Genomic DNA, 8,296 nt, shown 5'->3' with positions numbered 1-8,296 from the left:
TGTGGATGCAACATTGGTATCAGAGCATTTAGGCTCAACAACTAAGCATAAGTCCCAAGGGGGTGTGCACAAATCCATCGGAAGAATGCAACAAGGTAGCAGATGGAGTGGTCTGTCCAATAGGCAAAGCTAGAGGAAAGCATTCCCTAAGGGTATGTACTCAAAACCAATACATCATTAAGATCCCAAATCATTGCCAAAGGCCTAGCATCAAGCATGATCAGTTCCGACAGGTGACCCGCCGCTGTGTTAAGTAAAAGGGATAGCAGACATGGGGACAGCATTGGAACAAGTGCTCCGTACTTTAGCAAGACTTGGAAGAGGAGATCAAAAGTGGAAAGTGTTCAGACAAAAAATTATCAAAGTCAAAGTCAGAGTCAGAAGTCTTAATGATGAGATTAATACAATTAACAGAGGTGATTGTCAAACACAGTAGACAAGAGAGAGGTATGCCTTAATCTACTGTGTATTCCATTATGCATGAATATGTACAATGGGCTGCAGTATGGTAAATGCAAAGCCTGATTATAGGGGCGCTTCCCTATTGCTGCTGCCAATGATGATGATGGCACTTGCTGAAGTAAGCTCACAGTATGTCGAGGAACCACAAGCTGTCCTCTGTCTCTGAACTTACTACTCACTGAATGCCTGAATTGACAATGACTCTCCGACCTAGCCCTTTGTTTATAGTGTCATATGGGCTAGTTGGCTGGCTTCTAGGGTTGGTTGACTGCCAATCTTGTTTTATTAAAACAAATAAATAATGATAAGAATTATGTCTACACTTGGCTGCTCATTGGGCACCTCAAAGATTGTACTCTTTCCAGTCCCTCTCAGGACCTAACAACTATGGCACCTTGAATGTCTAACTCTCAAAATACTCCCCAAAAGCCAAAGGGGCCGAATTCTTTTTCTTACCACACTGTTTCCAGCTTCAACCACTCTACTAGACCATCCTCGATGATGTCCTCCAAGATCCCATCATCAAACAAGATGGGCATTGCATACTCCCCAAACGCCAAAGGGGCCGAATTCTTTTTCTTACTACACTGTTCCCAGCTTCAACCGCTCTACCACACCATCCTCAATGATGTCCTCCAAGACGCCACCATCAAACAAGATGGGCATTGCATACCCATGAATAATGCCCTTTAGTCAAGCAGCTATGGTTGGTCCTGCCAAAGTTGTAACCACAACATGTGTGTTTCCTTCTTACCATTGCCATAGGATGTAAAACATAATTTTCTTGTGTTCCACACATCTTGCTTTTAAAATAGTATTGGACTCAATGTGCAAGCACCGCCATGTTTCACACCCAAAAAAACCAAAAAAAAACTTTTTTTGCTCTCCATGACCTTGAACTCAAAAAAAATTTAAAAAACATAAAAAATCACCCCATCTATCATCAAAAAGTCTCGTGGGACCATGTATCTCAATTTTTAGATACACCATGGTGATCATGGGTGTATCTCCAAGGTGCATGTTTGCTCTTTATTGGATGTGGCTACGTCCCTCACCTTCCCTGCTACACGATAGGGTACCATAGCTCTAGTACCTCCAAATTGAATAAGCCCAGGGATAGGCTTTGCAAGCACATAATGATTATTAGGGTCGGCATAATTCCAGACCTGCACTGCTTCATCTATTTGATGCCTTAAGAGTCTGTGCCAATAAGATACTAGCCTGATCCATCAACTATTGCTTTGATAAAGAAAGTGCATTGTTTACTAAACCTGGAAAATGCCCACATAAATCGAAACGAGATTTTCTGGCATTTATGTGATTTTAAAGGCCTCAAGAAGCTTTCTGCTTTAGATGCGCCCTCTGAAATCTTGGGCGATAGACAGAAGACATTAATCTCCATTAATTTAACAGTTACCGTCATTTTAACCATTATATCTGAGATTATTGTGTAAGCCAGATCTCGGACGCATACCTGCGCAGCCAATTGAGGAACGCTTCCCACAGGCCCATGACGACTACGCCAGATGAATGATGATGACGACCACGAGTGAAAAGCACGATAGAGCAGGGGTAGCTTCGGCACCAAATATTAATGGCAAAAAATGTACGCTCATTAAGCGTCTTTACACATCCGCAATTCTAGGTAAGCTTGGCTTGACAAGCATAATTCTAATGTATTGGCCAAAGAGCAGGCCTCAGTTGCACGTGTCCAGTCGTAGAAGGAGGCTGTCGTCTCTGCCATCCTTGAATAGAAATGCAAACTCACTGGTGATAAGCAATGGTTATAAGTATAAAAACATCCCTCAAAGTGTCGATGTATGGGAGGCATGCATTTTAGAGGTATAGGTGCTACGCCCATATAAGCAGCAAGACGAGAGAGAGAGAGAGAGAGAGAGAGACCTGTTGGAATCAGCTATCTCAAGAAAGAAAGATATTAAGGGTAGCAATCATAAATTCTCCTCCATAGGAATTTTTTTCATGCATTTTAAAAAATATCTATGGAATCAAAACTCTCATCAACTTAGTAGTTTGGGAGTTATGAATTTTTAGAGATAGAATAGTCAATAGGAGAGCAATACGAATATGCATGTGTGCATGTGTCTCTATCACATAAACACATATCTATGTGTCTCTCTCTCACGTGCATTCTCTTTACATCTTTGTCACATGCATATACAGAACCTTCTCTCACATACATCACATGCACATACACTCTCTTTTCTTGCATACACACTTTCTCTCTCTTCTCACACCTCTCTCTCTCTCTCTCTCTCTCTCTCTCTCTCTCGCACACACACACACATACATACACCCTCCACACGCACGTGTGTAGCTGTGTATGCATACTATATGAATGTGTATATAATATCATTATATATTAACTATATGTATATTGATTTATAATATCATTATATATTAACTATATGTATATTGATTTATATATCATTATTATAATATAGATATATATATATATGTCTTTAATTTTCTTATTTACAATATTATATATATATATAGCATTATATTATAATATATTAGTATAGATTTGTTTAACATCCTTACTTATTATATGTTTATATATTGTTATCATGTATATTTTAAACTTAAATATTATATACCTTTATATTTTTGTATTATATTATTTATTTTATTTTTCTTCTCACAACATATCCCTACACCTCTCTCTCTCTCTCTCTCCCTTTCCCCAATATGTGCCTCCCCCCCCTCTCTCTCTCTCTCTCTCTCTCTCTCTCTCGCTCTCTCCTGTGCCCCAACACGTGGCTCCTCCCCTCCCCCATCATACTCCCTTCTCTCTTTCCCCTACCCCCAACACTTGGCCCTCTTCCAAACACCACGTGTCCCCTCCCAAAAACTTGTGCATAATAGATAGTATAGATATAGATAGATATATTATACACACACATGTATAATGTATATATCTATACATGTGTGTATAGATATATATATACATGTGTGTATAATATATCTATCTATATCTATTATGCATATAGACACACACATACATATAATATATCTATCTATATACTATCTATTATGTATACACACACACACACACACACGTGTGTATGTGTATTTATAAATGTAAATAAAAATAAACACACATACACATATATTTTTAATTTAATTTAATTTGATTTATTTTATTGAAATCTACTTTTATTCTCTTTCTCTCTCTCTCTCTCTCTCTCTCTCTCTCACACACACACACACACACACACACACACACACACACACACACACACACATGTACACGTGCACATGCACTAATGCAAACACACCCTCTTTAGGAGGTTTTTTCCCCCAGCTTGTATATACGCCCATCATTCTAGGGCTAACTTATCTTTTGTACATTGACACAATCTAATACACTTTGTGTTGTGTGCATTCTTGCTTCTTCTTCTCCAAGCTTTGTGTGCTTTCCTGCAACCCTAATTCCAACAGAGCCAAGCTTAGGATTCATCTGGATTTTAAAGCTAATTACCTTACTAATAATTCTACTAATCATAATTATGAGATAATCTAATTTTTGGCTCTTTTTCAACTAGCCTCTGTACCCCCAGGCTGGTGGAGGAGCTCTCTCTCCCTTCACACATAACCATTGCCCAAGTCCTTTTAGAGGCTCATACTAGACTCAAGGACCTACACACAGCTCAAAGGAATCGGGTGAATTCGACATAGAATGGCGGCGGCAGCGCAATTTGCAGAGGTGCTAAAAGATTTGTGGAAAAAGCTCCATGCAACACACCCCCTTCGAATTGGTCTAATTCCAGATAGGCCTGGGGGTTTTCAAGCATGCTCTACAAGCTGGTGTAGACAGTTTTTTATTTCATCAAGTCTACAGTGAGATCCATCACTGTGCACAGTCAGGGAAGTGCCTCTGTTAATCACTTGATTGATTCTTCATTAAAGCTTCAATATTGATGTTTGTGGGCTCAAAACATATCTAGGCACTTCCCTGACTGTGCACAGTCAGGGAAGTGCCTCTGTTAATCACTTGATTGATTCTTCATTAAAGCTTCAATATTGATGTTTGTGGGCTCAAAACATATCTAGACACATTTATCTACCACTATATTGAAGCATTTTGAGATTAGATTTGTGCAAGTGGATCAATTGAAGACTCCAAGTTGGGACAATCTTTTGCACATGAACAATGAATTATCTTGGCAAATTGCTTAATTAATCCACCTAATCAAGGTATCTAGGCACTCCCTGACTGTGCACAGTCAGGGAAGTGCCTCTGTTAATCACTTGATTGATTCTTCATTAAAGCTTCAATATTGATGTTTGTGGGCTCAAAACATATCTAGACACATTTATCTACCACTATATTGAAGCATTTTGAGATTAGATTTGTGCAAGTGGATCAATTGAAGACTCCAAGTTGGGACAATCTTTTGCACATGAACAATGAATTATCTTGGCAAATTGCTTAATTAATCCACCTAATCAAGGTGTTAATTAGGCATTGGTGGATCTAATCCAACATTGGGAAGGTGCTACACATGTCTATGTGTTCAAATTGAATTTTCTATCATAATCACTACCCCGATTAATCCCTCCAAATCAGTGTATTTTTTGCATACACAAAACAGGAGATTATTTCACTAATCAGTGATTTATCAGTACTAATCACTATATTTTGGTGCAATTGAGGATTCAAATTTACCATTGGGTATCTAATACAGATCCCTATCACTTCAGAATACAATTTAGAGAAATGTTTGATACTCCAACCATTTAATATAGATCAGCTACACTTGGCTTTATGTAATTTTTGGTAAATTTATGCTGATAAATTTATTGTAATCATCATTTAACACCAAATTTGAGTTGTAAAAGGGTAGACACTATCCTTGAATCTTTAATTGGATCAAGAGGTAAGACCCCCTTCACATCATCTCATGAGCATAGCACAAGAAATAGCTAAATTTAATGGGGAGCAGTTTCATACATGGCAAACAAAGACCATGTATTTGCTCATGAGGAAAAATCTGTGGGGGCTAGTTGAGGGAAGAGATGAATGCCCAGAGGTGATTGAGGAGAATGAGTGGAAGGGAAAGCATTAGGACTCATTGCACTCAGTTTAAATGATGAAATCATTCACCCCATTATAGGGATACAACGGGCAAAAGATGCATGGGATAAACTCAATAAATAATTTGGAACTCAAGCAAAAAAATCAAAGATAAATCTGCTAATGCAATTCTACAAACTTGACATGAAGGAAAGTGAACCTCTAACCACACACTTAAACAAATACAAAAGCATTAAGCAACAACTGGCAGCCATTGGTAATAAGGTAGAGGATGATGAGGCACTAGCAGTGCTTCTGACAAGTGTGGACAAAGGAGAATATGAAAACATTGTGGCAACCTTAAAGAATGTACCACAATTGAAGCTACATGAGATGAGCAAGAGACCAAGGACAAAGAGAAGAAAAGGGTGGACCCAACAACTGGAGAGGAAAAAACAATCTATACCCGAGGAGGATTCTCACGAGGACGAGAACAAGGAAGAGGCAGGGAAGGAGGAAGAACCTTCACTTGCCACAACTGTGGGACGCCAGGACACATGGCAAGAGACTGCTAACTACAGCAAACCCAGTGAAGAAGGATTGACATCAGAAAACTTCATGGAGACTTCTAAGGAAGTGGAGTCAGATCATCTTTTCTGAGAGAGAAAGAGAGAGAAACCGCACAACCCAATGTAACCTGCCCTAGCAGAGTAAAACCACCTCTGAGCCACCGATGATGTAGGCCATGTGGTAGATGTATGTGTGAGCACTTTAGTCAAGGTCACAGGTACTTGTAGTAAGCCTTGGACACATAGAGAGAGTGTGTCAGGACTATGAGTTAGGGACTTGAGGCATTGATCCTGGGCTACAGTGAATGGGTGTGTGCGGGAGCAAGAGGATGTAAAAGAGAGTCAGTAAATGAGTGGGTAGCAGTGAAAAGGTGAGAGGTATCTACTGGGAGAGAATAAAGGGTAGCATGAGAAGATATAGGATGTGTGGAGATATTATGGGAAAAGTGAAGAGGTGGAGAGAATCGAGTAAAAGAGGTGGAGTGAATCAAGGATGAGGTGTCCCCCCCATATGTAGGGGAGGTCGCACAAATCAAGGAACAAATCAGTGGAGCAAATCATGGACAAACTTGTATAAATTGAGGCATTGGCCTAATGAGTAATTTGCTAGTTTTTGAGTATCCATGCCTACATTAAGCTATCAGTTAATTGTTCACTAATCTCATCTCCTAATTATCATCTAATCACTCACTAATGATATTGATTCTTCCATTTGATCCACCATAGCTCGTCACATTGCCGTAAATTTAACTTTTATTCAGCATAAGTTTCTCCCCCTACCACATGTCACTCTCTCTAGCCATATCCCCTTCCACATGGCCAAAGGAGAGGAAGCAGTGAGCCAAGGGAGAAAGGGCCTAATGATTTTCTTGAGAAAAAAATAGGGGCCTCCTTCTTAAAAGGTGAGCTTCATGAGATGAAAACTTTAACCTCTAGGTATGTCTCTCTTTCTCTCTCATTGTAAAGAAAGATAAGACATTGTATGTAAGATACACTTATTTAAGAGTGAGCACACCTCACCACACATCCCCACCTAGTAAAATTTAATTAATTAGGATTATATGTGTATGTGTGTGTGTATTTATTTTATTAACACACACACACACACACACATATGCATATATAGGTATATGTGTCTAAATATAGTAAAACATAATATTATATATAATATATATTTACATGTGTGTGCATGAGAGAGAGAGAGAGAGAGAGAGAGAGAGAGAGAGAAGAGAGAGAGAGTTTCTATGTGCGGGAGAGTGTGTGTGAGAAGAGAGAGGGAGTATGTGTGTGTGTGTGTGTGTGTGTGTGAGAGAGAGAGAGAGAGAGAGAGAGAGAGAGAGAGAGAGAGAATTTCTATGTGTAAGAGAGTGTGTGTTTGCATTAGTGCATGTGCACGTGTACATGTGTGTGTGTGTGTGTGTGTGAGAGAGAGAGAGAGAGAGAGAGAGAGAATAAAAGTAGATTTCAATAAAATAAATCAAATTAAATTAAATTAAAAATATGTGTATGTGTGTTTATTTTTATTTACATTTATAAATACACATACACACACGTGTGTGTGTGTGTGTGTGTGTGTGTGTGTGAGTATACATAATAGATAGTATATAGATAGATATATTATATGTATGTGTGTGTCTATATGCATAATAGATATAGATAGATATATTATACACACATGTATATATCTATCTATACACATGTATATATATATCTATACAAACATGTATAGATATATACATTATACATGTGTGTGTATAATATATCTATCTATATCTATACTATCTATTATGCACAAGTTTTTGGGAGGGGAGGAGACACGTGGTGTTTGGAAGAGGGCCAAGTGTTGGGGGTAGGGGAAAGAGACAAGGGAGTATGATGGGGGAGGGGAGGAGCCACGTGTTGGGGCACAGGAGAGAGCGAGAGAGAGAGAGAGAGAGAGAGAGGGGGGGGGGAGGCACATATTGGGGAAAGGGAGAGAGAGAGAGAGAGAGGTGTAGGGGTATGTTGTGAGAAGAAAATTAAAATAAATAATATAATACAAAAATATAAAGGTATATAATATTTAAGTTTAAAATATACATGATAACAATATATAAACATATAATAAGTAAGGATGTTAAACAAATCTATACTAATATATTATAATATAATGCTATATATATATATAATATTATAAAAAAGAAAATAAAAGACATATATATATATATATATATATTATTATAATGAT

The 8,296-nt window shown here is 38.3% G+C and overlaps 1 long non-coding RNA gene across 1 annotated transcript; it reads right to left on the bottom strand.

Moving 5' to 3' along the window:
* Nucleotides 1–386: 386 nt before the first annotated feature.
* Nucleotides 387–2,096, bottom strand: LOC147610139 (uncharacterized). Its single transcript, XR_015264175.1, has 2 exons — nucleotides 1,937–2,096; nucleotides 387–1,175 (listed from the first exon to the last, which is right to left on the bottom strand). It is a non-coding gene; the product is annotated as an uncharacterized LOC147610139 (long non-coding RNA).
* Nucleotides 2,097–8,296: the final 6,200 nt, after the last annotated feature.

Source organism: Cibotium barometz, chromosome 50 (genome assembly GCF_041138505.1).
Source record: "Cibotium barometz isolate CiBa-2024 chromosome 50, ASM4113850v1, whole genome shotgun sequence".
NCBI lineage: Eukaryota > Viridiplantae > Streptophyta > Polypodiopsida > Cyatheales > Cibotiaceae > Cibotium > Cibotium barometz.
This window is presented reverse-complemented; position numbering and strand designations above follow the sequence as displayed.